Here is a 15,065-nt window from a genome sequence, read left to right on the forward strand (position 1 = left end):
GTATATGTTGGGCAGAAAATCTTGAAAATTTAATAAAAAGCTCCTAACATAATGTTACAATAGCAATTGAAAAATAAAAGAAATACATGGTCACAATTTTTTTTTATAAGCATTCAAAGTTTGAATTTTGACAAAATACGTAAAAATCATACAAATTCGCAAATTATTTTAAGCTAGAAATTCATAAAAAAATTTCTTTTTAAAACTAAGATTTGAAAATTGAATACAACTAATATAAGTTAGTCAACTTTTATCATAAAAAAAATATCCACTAAAAAATCAATTTAAGTTTTTATGAGCGTTTGAAATTTAAATTTTTACAACATTGAATTTTCACTAGATTTCTCATTTAGCAATTTTCTTATTTTAGTGTAACTCTAAAAAAATGACTGCAGATACTTGAAATTTTCACTGTATATATATTTATATTTATATATTTCACTGCTTATATTTTTTTCAAAATATATATAAAGTACTTTTTTTCTCGTGCATAATTTTGAGCAAACTATTAGATAGGTATACCTATACCGCAGCCACGGGCCACGGTGACGACTTAATGCTCAATGCGACCATATTAACCACACCGCGATATCTGGAAAATTATCCTGTTCACGATAGCGTTGCATATAATATAGGTCGTGTATATATATATATATAGTGCCTACACGTGCTAACGCGCGTCTCGATAACTTCTCGCGTAAATCTCAGCGTGCACAAGTACACAAGTTATACAGTCAAACCTTACTTGAATGGGCGAGATATAGCTAAATGAGTTTTAGGGCGCACACGTATATGTTATACACACTCTCATGTAAATCCGGGAGCATTAAGCTGCAGACTTCCCCGTATTATTATTATTATATTGTACGATGTATACCTATATAATATACAATACCTATATTATATCGCGTGCGTGTATGTTAAGGAATAATCGTGATAAATTAACAATTAACTCAACTTAAAGTGGCCTTGTCCACGTATAAGTTTAACGTGTGACATTGCTGGTGTGTGTGGGTGTGTGTGTGCGCGTGCGTCGAGCAGCCACGTGTATTGTGTGCCCTGTGACGGGCGGCGAGCGTGCGTCTCTTTCCCTGCGGCGAAACTTCTAGCCCAACGTTGATTGTTTGCCAAAGTTAAACTGACGCAACTACTTGTTGTAATGCAATACTGTACACAAGCAACGATCACTATATCGCCACAAATGTCGTTTAGAATATATATGTGTAGAACGTAGGTACCTATACGACACAGGGTGTGATTATTTTATATAGTACTTACCTATAATATGAACAGCGCTGCGATTGTTGTTCGGAAATGCACGCGGAATTATTTTTAAAAAAAATTATTGTAATTTTATGTATAAATAATTATTCGGATTTTTCAAATCCGGATTTAGTTAATCCGAATTTCACGGATTATCGGGACTATTCAACTCCATTTTTTTGTCCAATGACTCATTTTTATATTTTTATAATGTTTTAATTCTATAACATAATTTTCGGACATAGGTGTACCAAATTTTTAACGCTTTTTAAGTACCAGTGACATCATAAAACCTAAGTATTGATTTATTGTTAAATTTTCATTATAATAAAATAAAATAAAATACCTAATCTTACCATACATTAAAAATAATATTGTAAGTCTTAAGTCACATAAAAAGCAAATCCATAAATCTGGATAAGAATTTGATTCAAATCCGGATTTTCGGATAATTCAAATATTTGAATTTCATGCCCATCTGTACTAAAAAATTATGGTAAAATAGAGAGTGCACATCATGATGTATTCTTTATTTACTTAACGAAGAAAAAAAACAATTTAACGATAAATTAATCACCATTAAATATTTATACATAACATTAGGGGATATTCCGAGTGTGTTCCATTTTTAATTTTCACCTTTTTTTATACCCTAAGTGCGTCCGCAGTCTTGTTGACAAATTATATTGAATGACCCGAGTTCGTCTACAGTTTTATCGACAAATTATAGTGAATAGCCAGAACGCGTCCTCGAAATTTCCTATTTCTTTCTGGGTTGAAATGAATAGTAGTCCTGAAAGGACGACAAATGCTTCTTAAAGTTTTCATCATAAGTACAATTCGTTATTTTATACACATCATTCAGATATATAAACATTTAAAAACAAACACCAGCCCTGTATAGATATACTAAAAAATAAATACATAATAATATTTTTCTTAAATAAATATAAAAACAATTTATAATAATTAGTACGCTCACCCAAATTCGAGGGTGAAAGCTAAAATAAAATATATTTTCATATATAAAAATCACAAAATATTTTTAGAGGGGGTAAGCCAGTTCACCTCCTCATGGTGCACCCTGGGTAACTCTTATTGAACTGGACGCATTAAGGGTATGTCAAAATATGACCTTTTTTGAGATGCACTAGGGAACATTTTTAAAAAAAGTTGATTTCAGGAGGCACTCGGGAAACTCCCTATTATTAACCTAACCATGGTGAGATAGATTCCCCAATTACCTTTTTACAGTGCAGTAATAAAATGATATCTACTCGTAGATTAGAACTTTGAACTCGATTATTACGAAATACAAATAATTTCGCTTATGCCCCTTGTGTTCTAAGTGTAATATCTGAAAACCAAAAAATAAATGTGTAATAATTAAATGTTAAAAATCAGCCATCAACCCCCCCACATCCCACCCAATAACAAAATTATGTGTTCAACACTGCGTGGTTTTGAAGTAGGTAGGTAGTTAAGTTTTTGACGCTATACATTGACTGACATAATATAGATATAATAATATTCTGAAATCGATTTGTTTTAAAAATCCACATGAGATTTAGGTACTTCAACAATGTTTATATGATTTTTCCATCCCTTCTCACTATTTTTCATGAAAAATAATATCATAACAATATAGAAAATTTGGATTTGTGATATCACATTAAAAAAAAAAAAAAAAAAAAAAATGTTAAAAGGATTTGTAAATAAACAAAATAAACAAATAGAGCTTCATACTGAAATCAAAAATGGTTATCGTTTCATTATATCAGTCAGCAAGTTGAAATTTACTGAGGTTTGGCGATTGCCACGACAACCATATTTTACTTTTCACGCACACCGCATATAATAACGCTGAACTCTGTCTCTACACAACCTCTAAACAAATAACGGCTTTCATTCCACTTGATATATAATTTTGAAAATAATGTATTTTCTTTAAAGAATATGAACGTGTTCATTTACAAGCAAAGTATAAATTATGATGGGTTTGCTAAGTTTGAAATCGCTGGTAATGGATTTCATTTAGTAATTATTTAACATAATATAATATAATGCGATTACTATTGTATACAATTGTTCTATCCCGCAGAAACTAAATTAATCAAAACCCTTGTGAACATTCTCTACAATATATCGCGTGTAGGAGTGTACAACATTAATTCAAAAACAACCGTACCAAACTTATATATTAAATTAATTTTCTTTAGATTTCCATAATTCTGAACAAGTCAATGAAGTGAAATCAACAAACAATTTCTAAACACTTCACGAAGTTCATATTATATTAATACAATAATAATAAAATAAAATAAAACCAATGCCTGGTAGTTTTTAATAATAATAATAAATGTCGATGTTGAATTCCAAGTAAAAGCTTACACAAATATTATATTATATTATTATCATAACCGAAGTTACGTATACCGTCTGTATATACAGTTATTTTATTTCAAACGAAATATATTCAGTCAATAATTGCGTTACAATTACTTCGTTCCTATTACTTCGACGCAGCTCACGCTATTCATTAAATTTAATCGAAAATCGTGTGTAGGTAGGTACTTATAGATATGTTGAAGTGTTTCAATTGTATTGACACTACAAAAGGATCATATTCGCGACTCGACACTCGACACGACCTGCAGCCTATATGCATCAACGATCAGCATAAAAATGTATAATAAAGTATTGATTGTACAGGGTCTGGCATAATGGGCTCCCGCAGTTCCGAGGGGAATAAAAAAAACGATACAAGATTAGAAAAAACATTTTTTTGAAAACTACATTATATAAGGTTTTTTTTAAATTATTTTTTAAAAATTACATCATCTAAATGAATGCCTTGGAGAACGACGCACATATGGAGCCGTTCTCGAAAGTTTTCCATCACTTTCGCCAGCATATCGAGTGGAATCGCAGAGATTTCTCCGCGAATAGCCTCCTTTAGTTATTCAGTAGTTCTAGGTCGATGTTTGAAAACTTCAGATTTGAGGTATCCTCAAAAGAAATAGTCACATGAGCTCAAATTAGGGGAGCAAGGAGGCCATATTATGTTTTCCCTTAAGGAGATCAAGCGACCAGAAAATATTTTTGCAATGCAGCTCGAGAACAACAGGCCGTATGAGCTATGACCCTATCCTGTTAAAACCAGAAGGCATCAGTATTTTCGTATTCTTCAATTTTAGGGCGTAAAAAGTTTTCTTACATCTCCTGTTGTCCTTAAATTTTGTACCCAATTAAAAATTGTTTTCCGATCAGGGACACTTTCGTTTGGATTCAAACTGAACCGAGCGCGAAATGCTCATGTGTCGCAATCACACATTCGGCGTTTTTGAAAAATGACTCGATAAAAAAAACTCGTTGTTCACTTGACCACGGATGGTGACTAAAAAAAACTTTATTGATAATCTAATATATTGAAATAAACCACTTTAATCTAATCAGTTTGATTACGCACTAATGATTATTTGAAAAATGGGAGTCCATTACACCGCACTCTATATATTGTATAACAATAATGTACCATTTAGACTTTATTACGGCGTTGGCGGTACCATTTGGTGTGGGAATCATACAAAAACCTTGGGATTCGATTTTTTACACAGATATTTTTTTTTATAAACAATAACAAAATCAAGTCTCGTCTCTTGGAATGCATTGTAGGTATAGCCATATAGTGTTACTATTATAATCATAATTCATAATAATACGCTATGGTGCACACATCTTGCTTAAAAAATTTAAACATCATCTTTTAGATTCTCTTCTAACAACGATTTATTAACAAAACTATCTATTAACATTGTAGATATTATTTATTTATCCATTACATAATATTATTTTTCGTAAAAGTCAACACATTTTGTTATTTTACGAGTTTTATTTTAGATTACAAAGATTTTTAGATTTCGTTGATGTCTCCGACGTTTTAATTTAGTCCACATTCGGAAATCCTTGCAGTGTGGGGTTATCCCCCGGGAACATGTTTATTCGAAATTACACTCGAAACGACAACCAACTCGTTACGGTTCCTGAATATGGTATGACTCAGCATACACCAAATTTTCCCGAATTCGTCGAAATGAAATCGGTGGGATAACTCATCCTGCTCTTCCCTATCCCCCAACACCAATGTTTGACACTCATACATCACGTTTTTCCTAATTATACTGTTCGTTTTTTTCCGTTCTCCGATAAATTGACTAGAGGTCTTCGTTTATTTAAGTACGGGCAGTATTTTTATCGTTTTAATCCCGCAATATAATTCCCAGATATAAGAAAATAAATAATCACGAGCATAATATTGTAAATACGATTGAACGTAATGAGAAACTGTGCCATTTCTTTGGTAGTAGTTTAGTAGCAAACCAAAAAATTCAAACTTATTTACATCAGGGACCTACCTGAATAATTGATATATACAATCTCTTATTGTTCACTATACATACGGTAATTCGTTTAATCAACATTGTTTTGGTGTGATTATGAATCGTTTAAATAAATTCGGCAATTAGTAATACACGAAGGTTATTTTTTCTTCTTTCTTGAGTGTCGAAGAGTTTTTTTATTATTATTAACCATTGGTTATAAAACTGTTATCTAATTAGTAGTTGTACGTGGTATAAAAATAAATTTGTTATCATTAGTTACCTTTTAAAGAAAGATAAGTGTAAAATTACAAAACAAAAATTTTAATTAGTCATAAGTTCGTCACTGTTTTTAACAAAGTAATTTTTAGTTAATTTAATGTAATTTATACCACAACAAAAAATAATAGCTTTTCATATACCCATATGATAAAGTGTTTGAGGTCTATATATTATTAAATAATCAAAATTCAATTTGGCCAAAACTGTTAACTTGGGGTGAGCCATGTCTAAATCCTATAAATACGAGGTATATCCAGAAAGTAAGTTCCGTTTACTATTTTTATCGCGTTTACGATGTTATCTTAATTACGGTCATATCAGATTATTTCATTTACTCATTTAGAACATTTTTTTACACATGAAATCATTTATGGGTGGCCAGAACTTCAACGAAGATGATGAGGTGAAAAAGGCTATTATAGCGCATGGTTACAATCACAGGCGTCATCTTTCTATGATGAAGGAATACAAAAACTAGTACCTCGATATGATAAGTGCTTAAATAATGGGGGTAACTATGTTGAAAAATAGAGTAATACGTGTATTTTATATTCAAATAAAATTTATAATAAAATTTACACATTTACATGTTTTTATTGCCCAACGGAACTTACTTTCTGGACACGCCTCGTATAAATAGGTATAATTGCATTGAGACACATTTTCTCTATGGGCTGTGTATATACTCTTATTACATGATTTAGCATAGACTGTGGACAGGAATCTTAGCTGGCGATGATTTTTAGATCTATTTAGCCATAGAATTAATATCTTATCATGTTTTGTTAACTTATAATAAATCGAAGTGATAATATGCACTGGCAGTAGCAGCCACGACAACTGCGTATCACAAAGTTAAGATCATATAGTATAATATATTAGCCACGGCTATGATGTCATACGTTTATCGTTTTATGTCCGTTCCATTAGACTTCATTGACAAACGATATAATATGATATATTCATGTCCTGGTGCTGCTCAGTCCTAAGACCCCCATTGACCACGATGATACTAAGGTACACCCCGTCGTTGTTCAGTTATAAGGGTTGAAACGTTTCAACTTCAAACGGTTGCAAGAACAGTCTAATATAGCTATTTATGGTTGGAAACACTTGTATTATCTACATTCAAACAAATATAATAATATAACTAACTGAGGATTGTTTGATAGCAGTTCACATATCCACAATTCCACGTACATCCGTCACACACATAATATACTTAAATACCTGCCTAATTCGACGACAGCAACGACCCTACCCTTACACACGCCTAAAAAGAGTTAAATACCAAGATATAATAAAATAGCCTCAATAGTCAATATAATATTTCCTTCTCGGGTCCTACTAAAATTAGTGACTTATGTATATACAAGCTAAAATATATTTTGAATATGAAATGTATAATATTGCGTATCTATACTACATAATATGCATATATTATATTATAATTTTGATGATGACAAGTATTAAAGCATACGAAAAATGGTTATAAACTAGTGAAATATTTTATTTTGCGAGAAAAATAAATGGAAATGATGTAAATAAAAATTGAAAAGGAAATAAGGATTTAATGATTTTATTTTCTAGCAAAGACTTTTGGCTTTTGATCGATATTCACAAAAATAAAATAAAATCTCGTTCCGTGTTCACGATGCAAAAATGTGTTTTTTTGTTTTTAAAAATTTAGAAAAATATGCAACAAAAAAATAGTATGGAGTATATAATATAGTTTATATATATTTTGTATTGTATACAAAAAAGCAGCGGTTACATCCATTAATAAAATACATAACATTTTGACGGTGATGCTGTTTTCCTCTTAAACCCCGTTCATCATTAACCAGATGTAATAACGTTTCACTGGCTTTCTTGTCTTTGAAATAACCATCAGTCTAAAATAATATTATAACTCCATGGAGTTAAACTTGTAATTAAAATATTCTTACGCCACGCGTTCTACTCTTTACTTATAGAAGAAAATATTACAATGTCGTTAACATCAAAATACAAAGTTTGTACTTGATAACATATTTTAAGCGTTGTAGTTTTTTATACTTGCGTTTTATTGTTAAGTAATATAGTTTGAGAATACTGTAGTTACCAAAACACTATTGACGGGGAAAACACGGCAATACACCGTACAATGTTTAATATATAATATATTTATATGTACCAATTGTACAATTTAGGAGACAATTAAAAGTAAATAAATAAAATATTTATCAAGTATTATTATAACATCTTTATATATATAATTCTACTATACGTTTGTATGTCACTGAACTCTTCCTAAACGGCTGGACCGATATGAATAAATTGTTTTGTTTGCGTTTGGGTGACATCCTGGATAATATTTAGATTCACCCCGACAGATGGCACATGACGGCGCCATGCATGGACAATGGAAAATGTGCGAAACGTTTTCCAAAAAATTGTATAAATGATACAATCTCTAATATCTATGGTTATCCATTGTATCATCGTAGAGACACGTGGTGGTCAACCACATCAATTTCGCATATGTCAAACAATTCAACAGTTTACATTGACAATCACTGGCTGATTCCGTATTCACTATTGCTGTGTAAAATCTACAAATCACACATAAACATCGAGCTCTGCATTTCGGTGAAATCTATAAAATATATATGCAAATTAGTATGTCCATAAAGGCAATGATATCGCTGTATTTTCTGTTCAAAATGTTAACGAAAATGATGAAATAACACGGTATCAAATAGGCTAATACATCAGCAGCAATGAAGCAATTTGGCGTATTTTAAGTTTTCCTATACGCAAAACAGACCCTGCAGTTATACATTTAGCCGTGCACCTTGAAAATGGATGACGTATTTATTTCACGGAAGAAACTGCTCTACAACGTGCATCAATTGCCCCAAAAATCCCATTAACAGAGTTTTTTTAACTATACAACCGACCAGGTATTCACGGTCAATTCGCAAAAACATTAATGTATACTTATGTGAACTATACTTCACATGGAACAATCAGTCAAAAAAGTGGGAACCATGAAAGCTAGGTATTTCAGTTGAAGAATACAACAGCATATTTATGGGAAATACATTAGGCCGATTATACACAGTCCGTCTAAAGCAACACGAATGTTTCTTCTTGCGTTTATTATTGTTTAATGTTCCTGAACCGACCACCTTCCAAAACTATGAACAGTCAATAGCATTTTGTACAACATATACATGATGCGTGTCACGAATTATATTTGCTGGAAGATGCCAACCATTGGGATATTACACTTGAAGATACAGCATTGAATTCCTCTCCTCATCAAATTCGCCAATTATTCATTTTGGTATGCCCTCGCCTAACCACCCAGAAACAGACATCATTAACAGCGAGATTCAGCGCAAACAACAGTTCGATACAGTCTCTTTAACTACTTTCGCTTAAAATAATGAGCAACTACTCAATCATGAACAAAAGAATGTATACGATCGAATTAATTTGTCAATTGTAGCAGAACAAGGTGGATTCTATTTTTTGGATACACCAGGTGGCACTGGAAAAACGTTTCTCCTCTCACTAATATTTGCGCGGATTCGATAGCAAAATTATATTACGTTAGCAATAGCTTCATCGGGTATTGCAGCCACTTGGCTTGATGGTGAACAGACTACACATTCAGTACCTACTCAAGTTTCCACTGAACATTCACACAAATCCAGATGCAGTGTGAAACATAAAAAGCATTCCGGTATGGCTAAAGTTTTGCAAAAATGCAAAATTATTATCTAAGATGAATGCGCACTATGGCCCACAAGCATTCACTTGAAACTCTCGATAGAATTATGAAAGATCTAAATAATAACACCAGGCTTTTCGGTGGTGCTTAACTGCTGCTATTCGGTGATTTTAGATAGCCAAGTGTATTTATCACTCCTCAGGAATTGACTAAAAATATTTACAACTCGCATTAAGATAAAACTAAACAAAAATTATTGATTATAACGAATTGTTTTTAGAAAATTGATATTATTTCAAAAAAAAAAGAATAATGAAATTATCATATTATTTGTTTTTCATTTCATTCTTTGCTTAATATTTTAATCACTTGAAATATCATGCAGGACAACGTCTGTCGGGTCCACTAGTAATAACATTATAAGCTATCATAAAACCCTCTATAGGTAATTCATAATTCATCTAAATAAAAATGCTAAGTTATAATATATTCATATTATGTAAGTATTTATCACCTTGTTTAGATGAATGTATTATTATTATTATTAATTATTTGTATTTAAAATTAGTAAAGTTGAAGTGATGTGCTTGTGCCAGGTTTTATAATACACATACTACAGAAATATTTAAGTATACTTTCCTTAATCTATCCATTTAGCATATTATATAATAACGTGGTATGAAAATATTGCAGTCACAATAACATAAATACAGAGACGTATTTAGGAATTTTGCACCCCAGGTATGAAAAAAACTCCCCCTATACCAACCTAAATTTCTTTAGCAAAAGGTGTATTTGTAAAAAAAACATAATAATTTATTAATATCTTAGAGTCATTACTTTTTTTATCACCCAAATGACCTAGGTACTGTATTATATTAAAATGCTATAGTGTACTATGCAATGGAGTAACTAGAATTTTAGGGCCCGTAGCATCAAATTTCCCGGGGTCTCTTAAATTTTAAAAAATAAACAATTCATAACTCTTCACTTTTTAAAATTAAAATTTATTTCAAATGCCAAAATATATGATTTTCATATCATTTAATATTTTGTACGAGATCTATAAAATAAATCTAAGATGAAAAAAACTGTATTTTTGGTTACGCTAGAACCCTCATAAACGTTGAGCTTGTGGCGTTTGTCCACCTTTCCCGCCCGGTTTTTACACCACTGGTGCTATGGTTTTTATCTTAGCCTACTCACTCACATGATTAAATTATTATTATATAATATATAATATTATGATATTATTATGTTACGGTGACTTTATTGTAAGTAAATCAAACTCTTCATGATTCATAATATACGTTTTACATTAGTTGATTGTATTACCTATCATTTAAATTCAACATAATATAAAATGTAAACAATAATATGATTAAATCAGGACAATTCTAATCTTCATGGGTCTCGTTATTAGCTATAATATTGACACATTATTGATTATTGTATAGGTTCTACTCTTCCATTATAACAACCTACAGATACAACCTTTGACAAATTCCTCTTGGGATTTATCTACACCAGCTGGCATCCTTGTCCTCAGGTCATAGTCATCCCTCAAGGTCAGTAATAGAGTATCTACATAGAATCGTTCCATTTCAAATATCACTGAATATCATTTAAATGATCTAGATATAAGTCTTGGGCTTGATAGACAAGTTGTCATAATTATAAAGTATATAATAGCATTGATTATAGAATAATAAAAATAATAAAAATTAAAATTAAAAAAACCATTGATTATAGAATATTCTATACTATTCTATAATCAATGATAATAGGTATTACCGATAGTCGATACAATAGGTATATTTTAATTTTAATACTTTTCAAATATGTAGATTAAGCGTAGAGCCTAAAATATAAAATTTATAGAGACGATTTTAATTATATTTTAATAATAAAGTTAACTATAGTAAGTATACAGTATCGTTTAAAATAATTTAAAAATATTTTTTCCCTAATCATAAGTCAGCCGTTTCAATACCCAATATTGTTCTTCGAATAAGTAAAAACACTAAACGACTTGTAGTAGTCGTTTAGAAGTAATTTTTGTGACGACGATATATATATATATATATATATTACTATTACATTATTACACGTTATACCTTATACATTATGATGACAATTCATTATTTCATTGATCGCTGATATTATTTACTATAAAAAATAGCTGTTATTTATATAATTTTAATAATACCTAGGTATACTCATAATAAAATGGTAAATTTGTTGGACTGCAAATCAAAAATTCTTGTTCTTAGTTGTTAAGTATTAAGTAATAATATTGTCATTGTTGCTTATTGATGAGTCTTAAAATGGTGTATAATATGTACGAACATTTTTAGTGACTCAATGTAGTTCATTGTCTTCGTATAAATATCCGAATTATTAATTTAAATTAGGTAATTACACTTATATTTACAGCTCCAAATCTACTAAAATATCATGTATATATATATACACACACATATATATATATGCCTTATTCAATGTCAATAGTTTGAATCTAACATTACTCTATTTTGTATATTATCCATATTGAGAGTCTACTTCAGTGTAATATATACCTTGGTACGCGACAATGTATTAATTTTTATTTTATACTGAAATACGCATGCATTTAGATGCACTATTTATAATTTTACTACAATAATGGCTATTTCAATATGTTACATATTTTAAAAATGCATAATCTCTTTATAAGTTGTGATTTGTGAATTTGTGATTACATTTTTCTATTAATAAGGAATCAGACGAGGCCATATTTGTGGGAAAAATCGTATAACCTACATCTGTTTATAGGATAGGTTAGGTTAAAAAGGATAAAATGTTTATCATATAAGCATACGAGAGCATATACAGCGTACTGCAGTATTTACTAGTGTTTCTCACCAAGACTGTAATTTAAAAAAAAAAGTAATAAGTGATAACTTAGGCAACAAAGAAGGAAATAGCCATTAGGCAGATATTAATAGTAATTAATATACGTATATAATTATCAGTCTATATTTCAAAGGTGGCCATATAAATAAAAATAGTGAACTCATTAAAAGTTACATCAATATGGAAAAAAAATATTAACTCAACTTAAGAAATAAAACAAAAGTAAGCTAATTTTTTAATCAGGTAGTATATGTGGATCACATTAGGAGTGACTGCGTTTTTTCTAATTTCCTAAATTTATTAGAGGTAATTTATGATAAAATTATCTAATCTACAGAAATATATCTATTTACAAAATTATTTTATCAAGAAAAATAACAGAACTATTTGTCTCATTATAGTAATTATTTTTGTATACTAATATTTTTGTATAAAACCATAAAAACGAATCATTTAAAACAAAAATTAACGTGATTATTTTTAAATCAACTGAAAAAAGATAATTTAATTGATAAAATTCAAAAGTTCATTAAAAAAAGTAACAGACTAGTTGAGTTAAAAAATTTAAAAAAAAAAATAACATTTTAAATAGTTAATGCAATTTGAAGTTTGAAATATTTTATCATGCAACTGTTGAGCTATGATAATTTTTTGTCAAAACTTAATAAAATAAAAATATATACTTTAGTCTAATAATAAATTTAATAAATTTATAGTAATTATTGGTATTAAAAATCAAGTTTGAAAAAAATGTTATCAAACACATCTAAGGTAATGTACAATCTTTTTAATTTAATCCTATTGAAAAAAAGTTCAATAATCTATTTTATAATGTTGAAGATGATCATGCGATTTGTAAGAGGTAATGGAGAGGTTGATTTCCATGCTCCAAAATACAATTATATTATATTATAATAAGTTATGTAAAAGTTTATTTTATAATAAATTATATAAATATAATACATTTTACAATAATTACGATTAATATTAACTGTTTAGAGCTATGTATTTATACACCTACCAATAGATATCTATTCTCTAAGAACTAAATTTCAAACAAGATAAAATAATTAAGGTATTGCTTGAATAAAAACTGACAATCAATTATTATTTATTATTATTAATGAGTTTTGTCACAATATTTAATTTTAATTTTTTCTTTAGTATCGAGATTTATTTATTTAAGTCGGTAAGACTTGAGGTTGGTTTTAAATATAGGAAATTTAGAAGTATATTACCTACAGATTTTTATCGAATAAACGGTTTACATATAACAGATTGTTGCGTTTAAAAAGTTCTTTCGCTGAATAGTGCCGCTATAATAGTTGAATAAAAGTTTTATATTTTATTTCGGTGCGATGTAGGCGCTCTTTTTTATTATCGCCTTCCACGCTTTATTTTTAATAAAAACAGAAAATATAATATTTTTTAAATTTCATCAAGGACAACACAAACTCTTAAAAGTAAAAGGTATATCAAATGAGTACCTATAAATACGTCGCTTTTAAACATGTATAAACTTATTTTTCCGAAATTGATAAGTCTATTTATATTTTTCAAGTCGAGATGACTATAATATAATATTTTACAACACTATTACAATTTTTAATAAAACTTTTTTGTTTCAATATGTTTTACTCGTATTATTTATGCGCATATCTATTAAGGTTATAAAACATTAAAAACACATAATGGACAATATACGGTATAATATTATGCGAAATCGTCAGTTATAATATAATATTGTATAATAATATATTTTAGAATCGAAATGAAACAAATACTTTATAATTGCATGTAATAATTATTATCATCACATCATGTGATTCACATGTACCTACGTTGAAACGAAAAATGGCAAATTGTCAATTGAATATAAATATATAATATATTTTGAACATTGAAAAAGAGCGAATAAGTAAAGTTATAATTCAGGAAAATTAGGTCTACTAGTTAAATGCAATGTTTAACAGTATAATATATGTAAGACTATAAAACTGTATAAGAGCAATACATTATTTTTGTGGCAATCTTATAATTCTTTTTATTGATAGACTTAAACTTCTTAAACGTCTTGTGCAATATGCAAATGCAATACTAATTTATCACTACTGTGCAACACTGGCACAGACACACAGTCTACTCTTTGGCATTAGTAAATGAATAGTTCCGATCATTACTAATAAATTAAAATAATTAAAAAAAAGGTAAATAATTATCCTTTATTTTCAATATAAACCAAAACTTATAATAATAAAGGAACTTGTTGACATCGCTTTACCGTATAATATTTGCGAAAGTATAAATCAAGTTTTTCAAACACACGGGCATCAAAACGTTAACGAAAAAGAAAATGGACAACAATACATCTGAAGAAATATAGCGGCCGAGGTCTCGAACCGTGATTTGTGATGACAGCAATTTTACTACAAGTATACCACAAGAGCAGCGTTCTATATGACGTGCTCTTGTCTACTTTATTTTTTAAAGTTATTGTTGATATTATATAGGCAAATTCAAAGAAA

Source organism: Diuraphis noxia, unplaced genomic scaffold (genome assembly GCF_037042655.1).
Source record: "Diuraphis noxia isolate RWA-SAM2 unplaced genomic scaffold, SU_Dnox_SAM2 contig0004, whole genome shotgun sequence".
NCBI lineage: Eukaryota > Metazoa > Arthropoda > Insecta > Hemiptera > Aphididae > Diuraphis > Diuraphis noxia.